The following is a 22167-nucleotide window of genomic DNA, read 5'->3' on the forward strand; positions in this document are numbered from 1 at the left end:
CCTTTAAGCATGGTCACTATCTGGTCTTTGTGAAGTATCCATGGTAGTCCATTGAGGGTGTGCCATGTGCACATGCTGTAAACATAGCCTTGTATGGTCTTTCCTGAGTACAACCTGGCCAAGGAGGAGATGAAAGTTGATAATAAGTTAGTGTCTGCAGGTGCATGCTCCCTTTCTGCGATGTTTCAACTGTTGCAGAAAACATGGTATATGAGCAGACCCACTCCATAAGATGCCCTGGTGCTCTCATTCCATCCTTTGAGCATGACCTCCTGTACTCTGTCCCTGAAGTCTGGTGGCATGTTTAGGGATTGTACTATGTCAGGGTGTGATTGCCATTGCTCTAGCCTATCTTTGGCTGGGCATCCTGGGCAAAGCTCTGATGGTCTCAGTGTCAGGTTCATTGGGTATGGGAGTATGACAGTGGGTGTTGGGTGGGGGCCCAGTAGATGGGTGAGCATCATAGTCAGGATGTTATTGAAGTCAATGTTGGGAGGCCCCTGGTGTGCAGGTCATTGAAATTGAAAACAAGGTGAGCAATGGGGGGTGGGATCTGGATGGGGGGTAGTGCAAGTTGGGTGGGGGGATAGAGGCCCTGGGATGGGCCATCTGCTGGGTTGGACTTGCTCAGGCTGTAGTCTGCAAAAACTCTGCATGGGGGAGAGGTGAGGAGAGCATGGATCCTTTGGAAGGTTTCGTTTGTAGGCCTGTTGTTACTCCTACCTTTTCTCCAGGCCTTGATGACTCTGTCATTGTCTCTGAATACCTGTAGAGGTTCAGGGGAGGGACTGATGGGGAGGAGGTAGCATATGAGGAATTCAAAAGCAACACTCTCAGCCCAGCCAATGTCTCTCGTGTCTCTCTTCCAATCTAGGTGTAGCTTCCAGGCCCTCCATCTCTCTCTGATAGTGATCACAAGGCCAATGCTGGAGCTGGCATCTGAGAAGGCTCAAAGGTCAATGGCAGTATGGTGGATGGGGATGGGGATGGGAAGTGATGTTTAGAGAGCTGTCTGCCACCAAAGGAGTTTGCATTGCAGGCTTCATGGCTGCATGCAGGGCATGAAAGGCTTGTTGCCAAAAATAGTTAGCATGGCTTGTAGTGATGTTAGGTAAGCATTTCCTCCTGGTATCACTAGCACTGCATGTGAAAGCTGACTGTGGAGCTTCTGCACCTCTTCTAGATTGTGTGACTTCTTCTGAGACCATTCATCTAAGGATGCTATGTATTTATCTTTTGTGCTGTCAGTGAGCCCTATGGTCTTGTTTTCTAGATTCCAGACAAAACCCATGAAGACTGGTGAATGCAAGAACAGTGCATCCTCTGAGAGCGCCCAAGGAATGCCAAGTTGGTCAGTGATCCTGTCAATGTCTTTGAATGAATAAGCATGCAGGTTACTGGATGGTGGGGCATCATCAGCTTCCTCGAAGATTTTTAGTGGGGGGATGCAGTCTTCCACAAGCTCCTCATTGTTGTTGTTAGTGCCTGTGCACCTCAGACTAATTGCCAGGTTCCCCACCTTCCATATTAATGATGTGTGCACTTATTTTCTTCAGTTGTTCTTTGTTTGTTCAGTGTTCGCATTTGTACTGTGCACAGAGTATCTTGTTCTTTAGTTACTGAATCTGTGCACATAGGTGTGTAAAACTACATAGACAACAATTTAGTTACTGACTCTGTGCACATAGAGTGCTGAGTATTGGGATATCTTAACAGGTTATGAGCCCTGCGCCTTAGGACTCTCTGGACATGTCATTTGCCACGTCATCCACCTCTGCGCAATTTTCCATACTTCCTGGACCTATCCCTCGCTCTCTAGCCCTATATTTTGTTCATATTAGGTGCCTGTGCACCTCAGGACTGCATTTATCCTCTGTGTTATTTCTATCTAACCCTACAGACATGTAGTGGACACTTAGCTTCGCTCTAAGTGTCCTTGGTTTGCTTTTTTTATTGTTTACCTTTGTTTATCATTTTTGCGCACTTACTGTTGTGTGCCCAGTGAAATTCTCTTCAGTCTCTTACACTGGGCACAAGTGGCCTCAGTCTGTGGTTATCTCAACAGGTTATGAGCCCCGCGCTCTAGGATTCTCAGCACTCATTGGTCGCCACGTAATCCACCTCTGCGCAAAACCTCGACCCAAAAGAACCACACACTCGCTCGCTACAGCTCAATCTTCGAGCTCCCAGCTTCCAGACTCACCCTATCCACCCCATCCTTCTCCTTTCAACTCGAAAATCGCCACAATGGCTGAGGACCATGCCAACTCGTCGCCCTCTGTCTCTAAGCTCACTGCCTCCAACTACTCGACCTGGAAAGGCGAAATGAAGGCTTTCCTGCGCACAAAAGGGCTCTGGACCATTGTTAGTGGTCTGGAAAAGCGCCCTGATGACTCCAAAGTCGAAGCTCAGGCCAAATGGGACCTTAGAGCGGACAGGGCAGCTGGAGAGCTCTACCTGGCGCTTTCTAGTGAACAGAGGACCCATGTAGATGCTGTGCAGGATGATCCTGTTCAGATCTGGAACACCCTGGCCTCCATCCACCTCCAGCAGCGCCCTGGAGCTCGTTTTAATGCCTGGGATGACTTCTTTTCGATCAGGAAGGCCTCAGATGAGTCCCTGACCTCCCTAATCGCTAGAATCGAAGATTCCAGGTCCAAAATCCAGGAATTGCGCCCCAGGGAGCCACCACCCCCTACTCCATCAAGGACTTGGACAATGAGCTGGTCTGCATGGCTATGATTAGCTCTCTAGGCGAAGAATATGCTCATTTTGCGTCCTCTTTACTTCTATTCCACTCCCTGGACAAAGAGAAACTTAAAGAAGCATTCCTGGCTGAAGAATCGCAGCGCAGGCGTCGCCCTGATGCCAGTACATCGGAGACTGCGCTTTTAACCTTCTCTGGCGATTGCAAGTGCCCAGCTTCGTCGGTTTGCTCATTCTGCGAATATTCAGGCCACTGCATCCACAAATGCCCCAACATTGCGAAATCTAAAGCCTACTATCGCTCTCAGAAGAACAGGAAGGAAAAGAAGACTCCAAAATCCGCAAATCAAGCATCTGCTTCGTCCCCTTCGCCCCAGGCCTCTAGCTCATCGCCCTCTATCCCCTTGCAAAATCAGAGCGCTTCCCAAGCTGTGGAATTCACAGGAAATGCAAGTCTTCGCTTCCCTGACCCCTCTTCCCTCCTCTGCCCTCTGCAGCTCGATGCTGATGTCCTTTGGATCGCAGACTCAGGGGCCACTGCTCATATGACGCCCCATCGCCATTGGCTGCGAAATTACAGCCAAAAACATGTCCCTATCAAGCTGGCAGACAATAAGTTGATCTACTCAGCTGGGGTTGGGTCTGTAGTGTTTGAGCCTGTGGTGGGAGGTAGAAAGCGTCGCCCTGTGGAGTTTAGCAATGTCCTGCATGTGCCAGACCTGCAAAATAATCTATTATCTGTCTTATATCTCTGTCACAACAAGGGCTTTACTGTGACCATCAATTCTTCGCAGATGGCATTTAGGCTTCGCTCCCAACATTCCCTCTTCATTGCACAAATTTCAGACAACAACTCGGCCTTCCTTGAGGGGGAGACTGTTCCCCTCACTGAGTATGCCTCTGCAGCAAGCACTCTGCCCCTGGATTTCGACCTATGGCACAGGAGACTTGCTCACCACAACCTGATTGTTGTCAAATCGCTCCTGGAGTGAAATCTGGTCACCGGGATGACCCTAGACTCCAAATCCTCCCCTGACCCCATCTGTGAACCATGCCTGGCTGGAAAGATGCATGCAAACCCCTTCCCCACTGCTTCCTGGTGTGCGTCTAGGCCTCTGGAACTCGTCCACAGCGATGTACACCATGTAGGGCATGCCTCCTTCTCAGGCTACAAGTATTGGGCCACATTCATTGATGATTTCACTCACTATCACTTTGTTTTGCCTCTGAAAGCGAAATCTGAGGTCTTTGAGGCTTTCAAGACCTTCAAGGCCTTTGCTGAGAACCAGAGCGAACGAAAAATCAAGATTTTGTTAAGATATCCCAATGCTCAGCACTATGTGCACAGAGTCAGTAACTAAATTGTTGTCTATGTAGTTTTACACACCTATGTGCACAGAGTCAGTAACTAAAGAACAAGATACTCTGTGCACAGTAAAAATGCGAACACTGAACAAACAAAGAACAACTGATGAAAATAAGTGAACACATCATTAATATGGAAGGTGGGGGACCTGGCAATTAGTCTGAGGTGCACAGGCACTAATAGCAACACTCCCCCCTGATTGTGCACCTCTGCACATTAAGAACTCCCACTTGATGCACCTAGTCCTAGCATCTGACAGAAGTTGATCACCTTGGCCTTGGACAGTGGTTTGGTCATCAGGTCAGCAGCCTGGGCATCAGTGGGGACAAAAGTGGGCGCAATGAGGTTGTCCTGGACTGCATCTCTAAGCCAGTAGAAGCAGAGATCAAGTTGCTTCATTCTGCCATGGTGTTCAGGATTCTTGGCCACAGAGATTGCAGATTGGTTGTCCATGTGCAGCACAGAGGGAGAAGACAGTGGAGAAGCGATTTCAGAGAGTAAATTTCGAAGCCACTTGATCTCCTTGCCTGCCTGGACAGCTGCTATGTATTCTGCCTCAGTGGTAGATAGAGCAACGACATTTTGAAGCTTGGAACACCAGGAGATTGCTCCAGTACCCATCTTGACAACATATCCACCTGTAGAGCGACCAGTATCCTTGCAGCCTCCATGATCTGCATCAGAGAAGGTGGTGAAGGGCTCAGAGGTTGAAGGATCAGGAGAATAGGTCAGGGAATAGTCCAGAGTACCCTTGATATAGCGCATTAGGTGCTTCACAGCCTGCCAATGAACCCAGCCAGGATTGGAGTTGAATCTGGCCAGAACTCCGACAGTATAGGCGATGTCTGGGCGGGTAGTGGTGGCAAGGTACATCAGAGCACCTACAGCAGAGAGATAGGGTACTTGGCGCATTTTCTCAATTTCTGAGGCATCCTGGGGAGACTGGGAGCGAGAGAGGCGAAGATTTGGCTCCATGGGTGTAGATAGTGGCTTGCAGTCAGCCATGCCAAATCTTTCCAGTAAATCCAGGCAGTACTGGCGCTGGGAGAGCGAAATCGAGCGATTGGGGCGATCTCTGTCAATTTTGATGCCCAGGAGTTGGGTAGTAGGTCCTAGATCTCGCAGTTTGAAGTGCTGGCTGAGTTGGCAGATGAAGGAGTCTATGGCAGCTTCAGAAGACGAAGCAAGAGTCATATCATCCACAAAAACAGGCAAGATGATGGAGACACCATCCTTGGAGTATATATAGATGCTGGCATCTGAATAGGTTTGTTTGAAGTGCAGGGACTCCAATACAGAGCGCATTTTCTTGTTCCAGCGATTGCCACCTTGTTTGCTGCCATAGATGGCTTTCTGCAGCAGGCAGACATGAGATTTCGAGTTTCCTTCCACAAATCCTTCAGGTTGTGCCATATAGACTTCACAGTCCATTTCCCCATTCAGGTAGGCATGGGAGATGTCCACAGAGCGCAGATGGAGGTCCTGGAGCGCTGCAAGAGCTAGAACCACTCTGACAGAGGCAAGGCGCACTGTAGGAGCAAAGACTTCGAGATAATCAAAGCCAGGGCGCTGATTGTAGCCTTTTGCGACCAGTCTGGCCTTGTAGCGATCTATGGAGCCATCAGCATTCCTCTTGACCTTGAATACCCACTTGGAGCCAATGACTTTGCATCCAGGGGGTCTAGGGACAAGTTTCCAAGTGCCATTTGTCTGGTGAGCTGCCAACTCCTCCAGGGCTGCTTTGCGCCATTTTTCCGCATCAGGGCGACTCATGGCTTCTGCAAATGTAAGAGGTTCATCTGGCAGGGCTGCAGACATGGCCAACTCATCATCAGAGTCTTCTTCATCACCAGAGTCCTCCAATTGAGCTGGGGAGAGCTTCCACCACTCTCTGGGCTTCTGTCTTCGCCTTCTGGGCAGTCTGGCACCTATGCCAACAGGACTAGGGGCTCTTGGGGGTGGTGCAGGCAATGGAGTGTGAGAAGGTGGCGCATCTTGAGCTGGTTGAGCAGGGAGAGGCTGGATAGGCACTGGATCAGCTGCTGGAGCCTCCAGAGGCTCTATCTCCCCCCCTTGATCCAGGGAATCTCCAGAGTCGCTTTCTGAGTCAGAATCTGGGTGAGGGTGGTAGTAAGATTGTTTGGAAGCTGGAGGTGCAGGTGGAGGTTGATTGGGTGGGTTTGAAGCGTCCAGAGAAGGTAAGGAAGGGCGCTTGGACAGGGGGAAGTACCTTTCATCAAAGTCAGCCCTTTCTGAGATTATGGTGCGCTTGGAGGTGGGATTGTAGAATTTCCAGCCCTTGTAACCTTCTGGATAGCCAATAAAGACACATTTCTCTGTGTGGGACTCCAGAGGGTGCCTCTTGTCTTTCTGGACATGTACATAGGCAGTACAGCCCCACACTCGAAGATGGGAGACATCTGGCTTCCTTCCATGCCATAGCTCATATGGGGTCGCATTTTGGAGAGATTCAGTGGGGCACCTGTTCCAGACATGGACCAGGGCAGCTAGGCACTCACCCCAGAATGTCTTGGAGAGCCCAGACTCATCCAGCATTGCAGTGATGCGCTCAGATAGCACCCTATTTGCTCTCTCTGCAACTCCATTCTGCTGGGGGCGATTCCTGACAGTGTGTTGGCGCAAAATGCCGCATTTTGATGTGAAATCTTCAAAGGCCTTGCTCATATACTCCCCTCCTTTGTCATCGCGCAAAATCTTGATTTTTCGCTCAGATTGGTTCTCTGCAAATGCCTTGAACCTTTGGAAGGCATCAAAGACTTCAGATTTGGCCTTGAGAGGCAGGACAAAGCGAAAACGCGAATAGTCATCGATGAAAGTGACCCAATATCGATATCCTGAGAAGGAGAGATGGCCTACATCATGCACATCGCTGTGGACAAGTTCCAGAGGCCTGGTTGCACGCCAAGTGGAGCTAGGAAAGGGATTTGCATGCATCTTGCCAGCCAGACATGGTTCACAGATGGGATCAGGGGAGGACTTTGAGTCTAGGGTCATGCCAGTGACCAAATTTCGCTCTAGAAGGGATTTAACACCAGCCACATGGTGGTGGGCAAGCCTTCTGTGCCAGAGGTCAAGGTCTAAAGGGCAGGTGGTTGCAGCAGAGGCATATTCAGTGATGGGGAGTGTCTCCCCCTCCAGGAAAGCGCTGTTGTTGTCCATAATTCTTGCAATGAAGAGGACAGGCCCAGGGGGGCGTCTAAAGGATATCTGGGAAGAATTGATGCTGGCAGAGAAGCCCCTGTTGCGACAGAGATATAAGACAGAGAGCAGGTTGTTGCGCAGGTCAGGGACATGCAGGACATTGGTGATCTCCACAGGGCGACGCTTCTGGCCTCTGACTACAGGCACAAACACCACAGACCCAACTCCAGCAGAGTATACCAATTTGTTGTCTGCCAGTCTCACAGGGACACATTTGGGGGTGTAATTGCGCAGCCAGTGGCGATGAGGGGTCATGTGTGCAGTGGCACCAGTATCTGCATTCCAGTGGACATCTGCATCGAGTTGGAGAGGGTAGAGAGGAGAGGAGGGATCTGTGGAGCGAAAACTTGCATTTCCAGCAAACTCAGCAATTGGGGGCAGGTTTTGGTTGTGTATCCATCGCCTATGCATAGTCATGGGCTGTTGGAGCGAATTGGAAGGCATGGGGGCTTGATTTGTAGCACTGGGAGGCTCCTGGAGATGGATAGTGGCCAGGGTTGACCAAATGAGGTCTGGGTGATCCTCAACAGGTTCAATGAGGGTTCTGAAGCGACCAGAGATGGCTAGATACAGTGCTCCAGCTGCTTGGTTCGCTCTGAGGTCCCATTGGAGGCACAGATCGCTTTCAGAGACAGGAGGGCGCTTTTCAGTACCACTGACAATGGTCCACAGTCCTTTAGAGCGCAGGAAGGCCTTCATTTCGCTGTTCCAGGCAGCATAGTTGGAGGCAGTGAGCTGGGTAATGGAGAGGGCAGCAGTGGTGATGTCTTCACTCATGTTGGCAAAACACAGATGGAATGGGTGAGTTCTGGGGCTTCTGGCGACAAATATAGGGCTAGAGAGCGAGGGATAGGTCCAGGAAGTATGGAAAATTGCGCAGAGGTGGATGACGTGGCAAATGACGTGTCCAGAGAGTCCTAAGGCGCGGGGCTCATAACCTGTTAAGATATCCCAATGCTCAGCACTATGTGCACAGAGTCAGTAACTAAATTGTTGTCTATGTAGTTTTACACACCTATGTGCACAGAGTCAGTAACTAAAGAACAAGATACTCTGTGCACAGTAAAAATGCGAACACTGAACAAACAAAGAACAACTGATGAAAATAAGTGAACACATCATTAATATGGAAGGTGGGGGACCTGGCAATTAGTCTGAGGTGCACAGGCACTAATAGCAACAGATTTTGCAGGATGACAAGGGAGGGGAGTATATGAGCAATGCCTTCATCAATTTTACCACCAAATGCGGAATCCTGCGCCAGCACACAGTCAGAAATCGACCACAGCAAAATGGAGTGGCAGAGCGAGCCAATAGACTACTCTCTGAGCGGCTTACTGTGATGCTGGATGAGTCTGGCCTTTCTAAGGCCTTCTGGGGTGAGTGCCTAGCCTCCTTGGTCCATGTTTGGAACAGATGCCCCACTGAAGCAGTCCAACATGCAACCCCCTATGAACTATGGCATGGGAGAAAGCCAGATGTCTCCCACCTTTGAGTTTGGGGGTGTACTGCCTATGTGCACATCCAGAAGGACAAAAGGCGACCTCTGGAGTCCCACATGGAGAAATTTGTGTTTATAGGGTACCCTGAAGGCTACAAAGGCTAGAAATTCTACAATCCCACCACAAAGCGCACAATCATCTCAGAAAGGGCTGATTTTGATGAGAGGTACTTCCCTTTGTCCACTCGCCCTTCCACACCTTCCCTACCTGCACCTCTCCCTCCAAAACCTACCCAAAATGCGCCAGTAGCTCCTATACCCTCCATTCCACCCCCTACAGCGCAATACTACCATCCAAGCACAGATCTGGACACAGATAGTGACACTGATGATGATCTGGATCAAGGGGGAGTGAATGAGCCTGTGGCAGCTGATCCAGACCCCATACAGCCTCCTGTTGCAATTCCAGAGGTCATACCTCCTCCCCCTCGCACTCCCTCGCCCCCAGCACCTCCTAGACCTGCCAGTCCCATTGGAATCGGTGCCAGACTGCCTGCTAGGCGCAGACAGAAGCCCAGAGACTGGTGGAAGCTCTCTCCTGCGCAATTAGAGCATGTGGATGACCCTGATGACAGTGATGATGAACTGGCCATGTCTGCATCCATCCCTGATGAGCCACTCACATTTGCAGAGGCAATGCATTGCCCTGATGCAGATAAGTGGAGAGAGGCAGCCCTGGAGGAGTTAGCTGCTCACCAGAGCAATGGGACTTGGAAACTCGTCCCTAGGCCTGCTGGGAGCAAGGTGAGAGGCTCCAAATGGATATTCAAGGTGAAGAGGAATGCAGATGGCTCTATAGATTGCTACAAAGCGAGATTGGTCGCCAAAGGGTATAATCAGCGCCCTGGATTCGATTATCTCGAGGTTTTCGCTCCAACAGCTCGCCTTTCATCAATTAGAGTCATCCTGGCTCTTGCAGCTCTCCAGGACCTTCATCTTCGCTCTGTGGATGTCTCGCATGCCTATCTCAATGGGGAGATGGACTGTGAGGTCTACATGACCCAACCAGAAGGATTTGTGGAGGGAGACCCAAAATCTCAGGTGTGTCTGCTGCAGAAAGCGATCTATGGCAGCAAACAGGGTGGAAATCGCTGGAACAAGAAGATGCGCTCTGTACTCGAGTCCCTTGGCTTCAGACAGACCTATTCTGATGCTAGCATCTATATCTACTCCAAGGATGGAGTAACCATCTTTCTGCCTGTGTTTGTGGATGATATGACTCTAGCATCGAAATCTGAGACTGCCATCGACTCCTTTGTCTCAGAACTGAGCCAGCACTTCAAAATTCGCGATCTGGGCCCTACAACTCAACTCCTGGGGATCAAAATCGACAGAGACCGCCCCAATCGCTCCATATCCATCTCCCAGCGACAATACTGCCTGGATGTCTTGACCAGATTTGGAATGGCAGACTGTAGGCCCATTTCCACACCTATGGAACCAAATCTTCGCCTATCTCGCCAGCAATCACCTCAGAACCCTCAGGACATCGAACAAATGCGCCAGGTGCCTTATCTATCTGCTGTGGGTGCTCTGATGTACTTGGCCACCACAGCTCGACCAGATATAGCCTATACTGTCGGAGTTCTGGCCAGATTCAACTCTAACCCTGGCTGGGCTCACTGGCAAGCTGTAAAACACCAGATGCGCTATCTGAAGGGCACTCTGGACTATTCCATCACTTATGCTCCTGATCCTTCGACCTCTGAGCCATTTACAACCTTCTCTGATGCTGATCATGGTGGTTGCAAGGACTCTGGTCGCTCCACTGGTGGATATGTGGTCAAGATGGGTACTGGTGCAGTATCCTGGTCTTCCAAGCTTCAGGGAGTGGTCGCTTTGTCCACCACTGAAGCAGAGTATATTTCTGCAGTCCAGGCAGGCAAGGAGATCAAATGGATGCGAAATCTGTTGCAGGAAATTGGCCTCCCTCTCCCAGATGCTTCTACCCTTCGCATTGACAACCAATCTACGATTTCTGTGGCCAAGAACCCAGAACACCATGGGAGGATGAAGTAACTTGATCTCTGCTACTACTGGCTAAGAGATGCAGTTCAGCAGAACCTGATTTCGCCTATTTTTGTCCCTACAGTCGACCAGGCTGCAGATCTTCTCACCAAACCGCTACATCGCACCAAGGTCATTGGTTTCTGCACGATGCTAGGACTTGGCACATCAGGGGGGAGCACTTGAGTGCAGAGGTGCACATTCAGGGGGGAGTGTTCATATTAGGTGCCTGTGCACCTCAGGACTGCGTTTATCCTCTGTGTTATTTCTATCTCACTCTACAGACATGTAGTGGACACTTAGCTTCGCTCTAAGTGTCCTTGGTTTGCTTTTGTTTATTGTTTACCTTTGTTTATCATTTTTGCGCACTTACTGTTGTGTGCCCAGTGAAATTTTCTTCAGTCTCTTACACTGGGCACAAGGGATGTCTTATGTAGTATTCCCTTGAATACAGTCTCTTACACTGGGCACAAGTGGCCTCAGTTTGTGGTTATCTCAACAACCTGTTCCAGACATGGACCAGGGTAGCTAGGCACTCACCCCAGAAGGCCTTGGAGAGCCCAGACTCGTCCAGCATTGCAGTGATTCACTCAGATAGCACCCTATTTGCTCTCTCTGCAACTCCATTCTGCTGGGGGCAATTCCTGACAGTGTGCTGGCGCAAAATGCCGCATTTTGATGTGAACTCTTCAAAGGCCCTGCTCAAATACTCCCCTCCTTTGTCATCACGCAAAATCTTGATTTTTCGCTCAGATTGGTTCTCTGCAAATGCCTTGAACCTCTGGAAGGCATCAAAGACTTCAGATTTGGCCTTGAGAGGCAGGACAAAGCGAAAACGCGAATAGTCATCGATGAAAGTGACCCAATATCGATATCCTGAGAAGGAGAGATGGCCTACATCATGCACATCGCTGTGGACGAGTTCCAGAGGCCTGGTTGCACGCCAAGTCGAGCTAGGAAAGGGATTTGCATGCATCTTGCCAGCCAGACATGGTTCACAGATGGGATCAGGGGAGGACTTTGAGTCTAGGGTCATGCCAGTGACCAAATTTCGCTCTAGAAGCGATTTAACACCAGCCACATGGTGGTGGGCAAGCCTTCTGTGCCAGAGGTCAAGGTCTAAAGGGCAGGTGGTTGCAGCCGAGGCATATTCAGTGATGGGGAGTGTCTCCCCCTCCAGGAAAGTGCTGTTGTTGTCCATAATTCTTGCAATGAAGAGGACGGGCCCAGGGGGGCATCTAAAGGATATCTGCGAAGAATTGATGCTGGCAGAGAAGCCCCTGTTGCGACAGAGATATAAGACAGAGAGCAGGTTGTTGCGCAGGTCAGGGACATGCAGGACATTGGTGATCTCCACAGGGCGATGCTTCTGGCCTCTGACCACAGGCACAAACACCACAGACCCAACTCCAGCAGAGTATACCAATTTGTTGTCTGCCAGTCTTACAGGGACACATTTGGGGGTGTAATTGCGCAGCCAGTGGCGATTGTCCTACCATCTGTTAAGATATCCACAAACTGAGGCCACTGGTGCCCAGTGTAAGAGACTGAAGAAAATTTCACTGGGCACAGAGCAGTAAGTGCGCAAAAATGATATACAAATGTAAATAATAAATAAAAGCAAACCAAGGACACTTAGAGCGAAGCTAAGTGTCCACTACATGTCTGTAGGGTTAGACAGAGATAAAATAAAGGGAAAATGCGGTCTGAGGTGCACAGGCACCTAATATGAACAGCATCTTGCAGAAACCGATGACCTTGGTGCGATGTAGCGGTTTGGTGAGAAGATCTGCAGCCTGGTCGACTGTAGGGACAAAAATAGGCGAAATCAGGTTCTGCTGAACTGCATCTCTTAGCCAGTAGTAGCAGAGATCAAGTTGCTTCATCCTCCCATGGTGTTCTGGGTTCTTGGCCACAGAAATCGTAGATTGGTTGTCAATGCGAAGGGTAGAAGCATCTGGGAGAGGGAGGCCAATTTCCTGCAACAGATTTCGCATCCATTTGATCTCCTTGCCTGCCTGGACTGCAGAAATATACTCTGCTTCAGTGGTGGACAAAGCGACCACTCCCTGAAGCTTGGAAGACCAGGACACTGCACCAGTACCCATTTTGACCACATATCCACCAGTAGAGTGACCAGAATCCTTGCAACCACCATGATCAGCATCAGAGAAGGTTGTGAATAGCTCAGAGGTCGAAGGATCAGGAGCATAGGTGATGGAATAGTCCAGAGTGCCCTTCAGGTAGCGCATCAGGTGTGTTACAGCTTGCCAGTGGGCCCAGCCTGGGTTGGAGTTGAATCTGGCCAGAACTCCGACGGTATAGGCTATATCTGGTCGAGTTGTGGTGGCCAAGTACATCAGGGCACCCACAGCAGACAGATAGGGCACCTGGCGCATTTGTTCAACTTCCTGAGGGTTCTGAGGCGATTGCTGGCGAGATAGGCGAAGATTTGGTTCCATAGGTGTGGAAATGGGCTTACAGTCTGCCATTCCAAATCTGGTCAAGACATCCAGGCAGTATTGTCGCTGGAAGATGGATATGGTGCGATTGGGGCGGTCTCTGTCGATTTTGATCCCCAGGAGCTGAGTTATAGGGCCCAGATCACAAATTTTGAAGTCCTGGCTCAGTTCTGAGACAAAGGAGTGTTGCAAGTGTAGTACTCCAGCACTCAGCAATGCTAGTCCCTACTAGCACTTGGTGGTTAAACCACACCAAGTAAGCCTAGATACCTTGACCAAATAGCTCAGTGGTTAGAGCACCCGGTCGAAACCTGGGAGGTCCAGGGTTCAATCTGATAAAATCACCCAGTCTTAAGGCCTTGTGCCCAGTGTCAGAGACTAAATTCAACAGCTAAGTAGTGACATTACCTTGTGCCCAGTGTCAGAGACTGAAGAGAAAATACACTGGGCACATACAACTGCTAAGTGCGCAAAAATGGTAAACAAGGGAAAACAAACAGTCACAACATATCACAACACTGTATAGTGTAGGAATGCAAAGTTAGACCATATTAGTGTAGCATATAACAGTAGAATAAATGACAATGCCAACAGAGGTGCAGAGGCACCACTGTAACACAATCCCCTGTCTGGTTGCATTTATTGCAACAAGGAGTCGATGGCAGTCTCAGATGTCGATGCTAGAGTCATCATCCACAAACACAGGCAGGATGATGGTTACTCCATCCTTGGAGTAGATATAGATGCTAGCATCAGAGTAGGTCTGTCTGAAGCCAAGGGACTCCAGTACAGAGCGCATCTTCTTGTTCCAGCGATTTCCGCCCTGTTTGCTGCCATAGATCGCTTTCTGCCGCAGACACACCTGAGATTTTGGGTCTCCCTCCACAAATCCTTCTGGGTGGGTCATGTTGACCTCACAGTCCATCTCCCCATTGAGATAGGCATGCGAGACATCCACAGAGCGAAGATGAAGGTCCTGGAGAGCTGCAAGAGCCAGGATGACTCTAATTGATGAAAGGCGAGCTGTTGGAGCGAAAACCTCGAGATAATCGAATCCAGGGCGCTGATTATACCCTTTGGCGACCAATCTCGCTTTGTAGCAATCTATAGAGCCATCTGCATTCCTCTTCACCTTGAATATCCATTTGGAGCCTCTCACCTTGCTCCCAGCAGGCCTAGGGACGAGTTTCCAAGTCCCATTGCTCTGGTGAGCAGCTAACTCCTCCAGGGCTGCCTCTCTCCACTTATCTGCATCAGGGCAACGCATTGCCTCTGCAAATGTGAGTGGCTCATCAGGGATGGATGCAGACATGGCCAGTTCATCATCACTGTCATCTGGGTCATCCACATGCTCTAATTGCGCAGGAGAGAGCTTCCACCAGTCTCTGGGCTTCTGTCTGCGCCTAGCAGGCAGTCTGGCACCGATTCCAATGGGACTGGCAGGTCTAGGAGGTGCTGGGGGCGAGGGAGTGCGAGGGGGAGGAGGTATGACCTCTGGAATTGCAACAGGAGGCTGTATGGGGTCTGGATCAGTTGCCACAGGCTCAATCTCTCCCCCTTGATCCAGATCATCATCAGTGTCACTATCTGTGTCCAGATCTGTGCTTGGATGGTAGTACTTCGCTGTAGGGGGTGGAATGGAGGGTATAGGAGCTACTGGCGTGTTTTGGGTAGGTTTTGGAGGGAGAGGCGCAGGTAGGGAAGGTGTGGAAGGGCGAGTGGACAAAGGGAAGTACCTCTCATCAAAATCAGCCCTTTCTGAGATGATTGTGCGCTTTGTGGTGGGATTGTAGAATTTCCAGCCGTTGTAGCCTTCAGGGTACCCTATAAAGACACATTTCTCCATGTGGGACTCCAGGGGTCGCCTCTTGTCCTTCTGGATATGCACATAGGCAGTACACCCCCAAACTCGAAGGTGGGAGACATCTGGCTTTCTCCCATGCCACAGTTCAAAGGGAGTCGCATTTTGGACCGCTTCAGTAGGGCATCTGTTCCAAACATGGACCAAGGAGGCTAGACACTCGCCCCAGAAGGCCTTAGGAAGGCCAGACTCGTCCAGCATTGCAGTAAGCCGCTCAGAGAGCAGTCTGTTGGCTCGCTCTGCCACTCCATTTTGCTGGGGTCGATTTCTGACTGTGTGCTGGCGCAGAATTCCGCATTTGGTGGTGAAATCGATGAAGGCATTGCTCATATACTCCCCTCCCTTGTCATCCCGCAAAATCTTGATTTTTCGTTCGCTCTGGTTCTCAGCAAAGGCCTTGAAGGTCTTGAAGGCCTCAAAGACCTCAGATTTCACTTTCAGAGGCAAAACAAAGCGAAAGCGAGTGAAATCATCGATGAAGGTGACCCAATACTTGTAGCCAGTGAAGGAGGGGTGGCCTACATAGTGCACATCGCTGTGGACGAGTTCTAGGGGCCGAGAAGCACGCCAGGAAGAGCTGGGAAAGGGATTTGCATGCATCTTGCCAGCCAGGCAATGTTCACAGATAGGATCAGGCACTGTGATCGAGTCTAGTGTCATCCCAGTGACTAGATTTCGCTCCAGGAGGGACTTCACACCAGCCAGGTGGTGATGGGCGAGTCTCCTGTGCCATAGGTCGAAATCCAGGGGCAAAGTGGTTGCTGCAGAGGCATATTCACTGAGGGGAACAGTCTCTGTTCATATTAGGTGCCTGTGCGCCTCAGACCGCATTTTCCCTTTATTTTATCTCTGTCTAACCCTACAGACATGTAGTGGACACTTAGCTTCGCTCTAAGTGTCCTTGGTTTGCTTGTATTTATTATTTACATTTGTTTATCATTTTTGCGCACTTACTGCTCTGTGCCCAGTGATATTTTCTTCAGTCTCTTACACTGGGCACCAGGTACAGTCCTGTATTACTTTACTCAATAACAGTCTCTTACACTGGGCACCAGTGGCCTCAGTCTGTGGTTATCTCAACAGTCTCACCCTCCAGGAATGCGGAGTTGTTGTCCAAAATTCTTGCAATGAAGAGGGTAGGGCCAGGGCGCTGCCTGAAGGACATCTGCGAAGAATCGATGCTGACAGTGAAGCCCTTGTTGCGACAGAGATATATCACAGATAGTAGATTATTTCGCAGGTCAGGGACATGTAGGACATTGGTAAATTCGACAGGACGACGCTTCTGACCCCCCACTACAGGCTCAAACACTACTGACCCCACCCCAGCTGAGTAGACAATTTTGTTGTCTGCTAGGCGCACTGGAACGCATTTTTGGCTGTAATTTCGCAGCCAGTGTCGATGAGGTGTCATATGAGAAGTGGCACCTGTATCTGCGTTCCAATGCACATCAGCATCGAGCTGGAGGGGGCAGAGAGGAGAGGAGGGGTCAAGGGAATGAACACTTGCATTTCCAGCGAATTCTACCGCTTGGGAAGCGCTCTCGTTTGATGAGGAGGCTGTTGGTGCTGTCCCAGTTGCTGGGGAGGAAGCAGATGAGGTAGAGGCTTGATTTACAGTATTGGCACCCTTCCTGTCCTTCTTATTCTTCCTAGAGCGATAATAAGCCTTTGATCTTTCCAGGTTTGGACACTTGTGGACACAGTGGCCTGAATAATCGCAGAACTCGCAAGGCGACGAAGGTGAGCACTTGCAAATTGCAGAGGAGCTCACTAGTGCGGTCGCCGATGTCCCTGCATCAGGGCGGCGCTTGCGCTGCGATTCTTCGGCCAGAAATGCTTCTTTGAGTTTGTCCTTGTCCAGAGATTGGAAGAGAAGGAGAGAAGAAGCAAAATGAGAGTAATCTTCGCCTAGAGAGCGCACCATAGCCATACAGACAAGTTCATTGTCCATATCCTTGATGGAGTATGGAGTAGTAGAGTCCTTGGGTCGCAATTCTTGAATTCTGGACATGGAATCTTCGATTCTAGTGATTAAGGAAGACAGGGACTCATCTGGGGCCTTCCTGATCGAAAAGAAGTCATCCCAGGCATTAAAACGAGCTCCAGGGCGCTGCTGGAGGTGGATGGAGGCTAGAGTCGACCAGATTTGGACAGGGTCTTCCTGTACAGCATCTACATGGGTCCTCTGCTCACTAGAAAGCGCCAGATAGAGCTCTCCAGCTGCCCTGTCCGCTCTAAGGTCCCATTTGGCCTGAGCTTCGACTTTGGAGTCATCAGGGCGCTTTTCCAGACCACTAACAATGGTCCAGAGCCCTTTTGTGCGCAGGAAAGCCTTCATTTCGCCTTTCCAGGTCGAGTAGTTGGAGGCAGTGAGTTTTGCGACAGAGGGTGAGGAGTTGGCATGGTCCTCAGCCATGGTGGCGAATTTCGAGTGGAAAGGAGAAGGATGGAGTGGATGGGGTGAGGCTGGAAGCTGGGAGCTCAAAGAATGAGCTGTAGCGAGCGAGTGTGTGGTTCCTTTGGGTCGAGGTTTTGCGCAGAGATGGATTACGTGGCGAGCAACGAGTGCTGAGAATCCTAGAGCGCGGGGCTCATAACCTGTTAAGATAACCACAAACTGAGGCCACTGGTTCCCAGTGTAAGAGACTATTATTGAGTAAAGTAATACAGGACTGTACCTGGTGCCCAGTGTAAGAGACTGAAGAAAATTTCACTGGGCACAGAGCAGTAAGTGCGGAAAAATGATAAACAAATGTAAATAATAAATAAAAGCAAACCAAGGACACTTAGAGCGAAGCTAAGTGTCCACTACATGTCTGTAGGGTTAGACAGAGATAAAACAAAGGGCAAATGCGGTCTGAGGTGCACAGGCACCTAATATGAACAATGACCTCTGGAATTGCGACAGGAGGCTGTATGGGGTCTGGATCAGCTGCCACAGGCTCAATCTCTCCCCCGTGATCCAGATCATCATCAGTTTCGCTATCAGTGTCCAGATCTGTGCTTGGATGGTAGTATTGCAGTGTAGGGGGTGGAATGGAGGGTATAGGAGCTACTGGCGCATTTTGGGTAGGTTTGGAAGCCAGAGGCGCAGGTAGGGAAGGTGAGGAAGGGTGAGTGGACAGAGGGAAGTACCTCTCATCAAAATCAGCCCTTTCTGAGATGATTGTGCGCTTTGTGGTGGGATTGTAGAATTTCCAGCCTTTGTAGCCATCTGGGTACCCTATAAACACACATTTCTCCATGTGGGACTCCAGGGGTTGTTGCAAGTGTAGTACTCCAGCACTCAGCAATGCTAGTCCCTACTAGCACTTGGTGGTTAAACCACACCAAGTAAGCCTAGATACCCTGACCAAATAGCTCAGTGGTTAGAGCACCCGGTCGAAACCTGGGAGGGCCAGGGTTCAATCCCCTGTCTGGTCGCATTTATTGCAACAGGTTATGAGCCCTGGGCGCTTGTGGGAATGTCCTGATAAGTCCTTTCTGCTTAAGGCAATGGATTCCCACAGCTGGGATTTCCCCATTAAGACCTACTTGTGCCTCAGTAAGACCTTTACTGGAGGCAACAATGTGTAAGCCCTACCAATTAAGGCAGAATGGCCCCTGAGCCATCTAAGACCTTTGCAGGAGGCAGCATGTGTAAGACCTACCACTTAAGGCAGTTGCCACTTTAGGCAGTGATTTCCCATGCTGGTGCCTTGTTGCTGTGCACTGGATTAGGGGAGGCTGTTGCAGGTGTAGTACTCCAGCACTCAGCAATGCTAGTCCCTACTAGCACTTGGTGGTTAAACCACACCAAGTAAGCCTAGATACCTTGACCAAATAGCTCAGTGGTTAGAGCACCCGGTCGAAACCTGGGAGGTCCAGGGTTCAATCTGATAAAATCACCCAGTCTTAAGGCCTTGTGCCCAGTGTCAGAGACTAAATTCAACAGCTAAGTAGTGACATTACCTTGTGCCCAGTGTCAGAGACTGAAGAGAAAATACACTGGGCACATACAACTGCTAAGTGCGCAAAAATGGTAAACAAGGGAAAACAAACAGTCACAACATATCACAACACTGTATAGTGTAGGAATGCAAAGTTAGACCATATTAGTGTAGCATATAACAGTAGAATAAATGACAATGCCAACAGAGGTGCAGAGGCACCACTGTAACACTCCCCCCTGAATGTGCACCTCTGGAGAGTCAAGTACTCCCCTTTGATGCGCCAAGTCCCAGCATCTGTTAAGATATCCACAAACTGAGGCCACTGGTGCCCAGTGTAAGAGACTGTTATTGAGTAAAGTAATACAGGACTGTACCTGGTGCCCAGTGTAAGAGACTGAAGGAAAATTTCACTGGGCACAAAGCAGTAAGTGCGCAAAAATGATAAACAAATGTAAATAATAAATAAAAGCAAACCAAGGACACTTAGAGCGAAGCTAAGTGTCCACTACATGTCTGTAGGGTTAGACAGAGATAAAATAAAGGGAAAATGCGGTCTGAGGTGCACAGGCACCTAATATGAACACTCCCCCCTGAATGTGCACCTCTGCACTCAACTGCTCCCCCCTGATGCGCCAAGTCCTAGCATCTTGCAGAAACCAATGACCTTGGTGCGATGTAGTGGTTTGGTGAGAAGGTCAGCAGCCTGGTCGACTGTAGGGACAAAAATAGGCGAAATCAGGTTCTGCTGAACTGCATCTCTTAGCCAGTAGTAGCAGAGATCAAGTTGCTTCATCCTCCCATGGTGTTCTGGGTTCTTGGCCACAGAAATCGCAGATTGGTTGTCAATGCGAAGGGTAGAAGCATCTGGGAGAGGGAGGCCAATTTCCTGCAACAGATTTCGCATCCATTTGATCTCCTTGCCTGCCTGGACTGCAGAAATATACTCTGCTTCAGTGGTGGACAAAGCGACCACTCCCTGAAGCTTGGAAGACCAGGATACTGCACCAGTACCCATCTTGACCACATATCCACCAGTAGAGCGACCAGAATCCTTGCAACCACCATGATCAGCATCAGAGAAGGTTGTAAATGGCTCAGAGGTCGAAGGATCAGGAGCATAGGTGATGGAATAGTCCAGAGTGCCCTTCAGATAGCGCATTAGGTGTTTTACAGCTTGCCAGTGGGCCCAGCCTGGGTTAGAGTTGAATCTGGCCAGAACTCCAACAGTATAGGCTATATCTGGTCGAGTTGTGGTGGCCAAGTACATCAGAGCACCCACAGCAGATAGATAGGGCACCTGGCGCATTTGTTCGACTTCCTGAGGGTTCTGAGGCGATTGCTGGCGAGATAGGCGAAGATTTGGTTCCATAGGTGTGGAAATGGGCTTACAGTCTGCCATTCCAAATCTGGTCAAGACATCCAGGCAGTATTGTCGCTGGGAGATGGATATGGAGCGATTGGGGCGGTCTCTGTCGATTTTGATGCCCAGGAGTTGAGTTGTAGGGCCCAGATCGCGGATTTTGAAGTGCTGGCTCAGTTGTGAGACAAAGGAGTCGATGGCAGTCTCAGATTTCGAAGCTAGAGTCATATCATCCACAAAGACAGGCAGAATGATGGTTACTCCATCCTTGGAGTAGATATAGATACTAGCATCAGAATAGGTCTGTCTGAAGCCAAGGGACTCGAGTACAGAGCGCATCTTCTTGTTCCAGCGATTTCCACCCTGTTTGCTGCCATAGATCGCTTTCTGGAGCAGACACACCTGGGATTTTGGGTCTCCCTCCACAAATCCTTCTGGTTGGGTCATGTAGACCTCACAGTCCATCTCCCCATTGAGATAGGCATGAGAGACATCCACAGAGCGAAGGTGAAGGTCCTGGAGAGCTGCAAGAGCCAGGATGACTCTAATCGATGAAAGGCGAGCTGTTGGGGCGAAAACCTCGAGATAATCGAATCCAGGGCGCTGGTTATACCCTTTAGCAACCAATCTCGCTTTGTAGCGATCTATGGAGCCATCTGCATTCCTTTTGACCTTAAATACCCATTTGGAGCCTATCACCTTGCTCCCAGCAGGTCTAGGGACGAGTTTCCAAGTCCCATTGCTCTGGTGAGCAGCCAACTCCTCCAGGGCTGCCTCTCTCCACTTATCTGCATCAGGGCGTCGCATTGCCTCTGCAAATGTCAGTGGCTCATCAGGGATGGATGCAGACATGGCCAGTTCATCATCACTGTCATCTGGGTCATCCACATCCTCTAATTGCGCAGGAGACAGCTTCCACCAGTCTCTGGGCTTCTGTCTGCGCCTAGCAGGTAGTCTGGCACCAATTCCAATGGGACTGGCAGGTCTAGGAGGTGGTGGAGGCGAGGGAGTGCGAGGAGGAGGAGGTATGACTTCTGGAATTGCGACAGGAGGCTGTATGGGGTCTGGATTAGCTGCCACAGGCTCAATCTCTCCCCCCTGATCCAGATCATCATCAGTGTCGCTATCTGTGTCCAGATCTGTGCTTGGATGGTAGTATTGCGCTGTAGGGGGTGGAATGGAGGGTATAGGATCTACTGGCGCATTTTGGGTAGGTTTGGAAGTCAGAGGCGCAGGTAGGGAAGGTGAGGAAGGGTGAGTGGACAGAGGGAAGTACCTCTCATCAAAATCAGCCCTTTCTGAGATGATTGTGCGCTTTGTGGTGGGATTGTAGAATTTCCAGCCTTTGTAGCCTTCAGGGTACCCTATAAAGACACATTTCTCCATGTGGGACTCCAGAGGGCGCCTCTTGTCCTTCTGGATATGCACATAGGCAGTACACCCCCAAACTCGAAGGTGGGAGACATCTGGCTTTCTCCCATGCCATAGTTCATAGGGGGTCGCATTTTGGACTGCTTCAGTGGGGCATCTGTTCCAAACATGGACCAAGGAGGCTAGGCACTCTCCCCAGAAGGCCTTAGGAAGGCCAGACTCATCTAGCATTGCAGTGAGTCGCTCAGAGAGCAGTCTATTGGCTCGCTCTGCCACTCCATTTTGCTGTGGTCGATTTCTGACTGTGTGCTGGCGCAGAATTCCGCATTTGGTGGTGAAATCGATGAAGGAGTTGCTCATATACTCCCCTCCCTTG

The 22167-nt window shown here is 50.0% G+C and overlaps 1 non-coding gene and 2 pseudogenes across 3 annotated transcripts; all 3 read left to right on the plus strand.

Annotated features, from left to right (window-relative positions):
• The first annotated feature begins 13541 nt into the window (after nt 1-13541).
• On the plus strand, nt 13542-13618 carry F5J12DRAFT_t212 (annotated as a pseudogene). The gene has a single exon. The product of its transcript is annotated as a tRNA-OTHER (tRNA).
• A 4860-nt stretch (nt 13619-18478) lies between these two features.
• Nucleotides 18479-18551, plus strand: F5J12DRAFT_t213. Its single transcript has one exon. It is a non-coding gene; the product is annotated as a tRNA-Phe (tRNA).
• Nucleotides 18552-18948: 397 nt separating this feature from the next.
• Nucleotides 18949-19025, plus strand: F5J12DRAFT_t214 (annotated as a pseudogene). The gene has a single exon. The product of its transcript is annotated as a tRNA-OTHER (tRNA).
• Nucleotides 19026-22167: the final 3142 nt, after the last annotated feature.

The sequence above is a fragment of the Pisolithus orientalis genome, assembly GCF_024613125.1.
Source record: "Pisolithus orientalis strain OTSU chromosome Unknown F5J12scaffold_128, whole genome shotgun sequence".
NCBI classification, from domain to species: Eukaryota; Fungi; Basidiomycota; class Agaricomycetes; order Boletales; family Pisolithaceae; genus Pisolithus; species Pisolithus orientalis.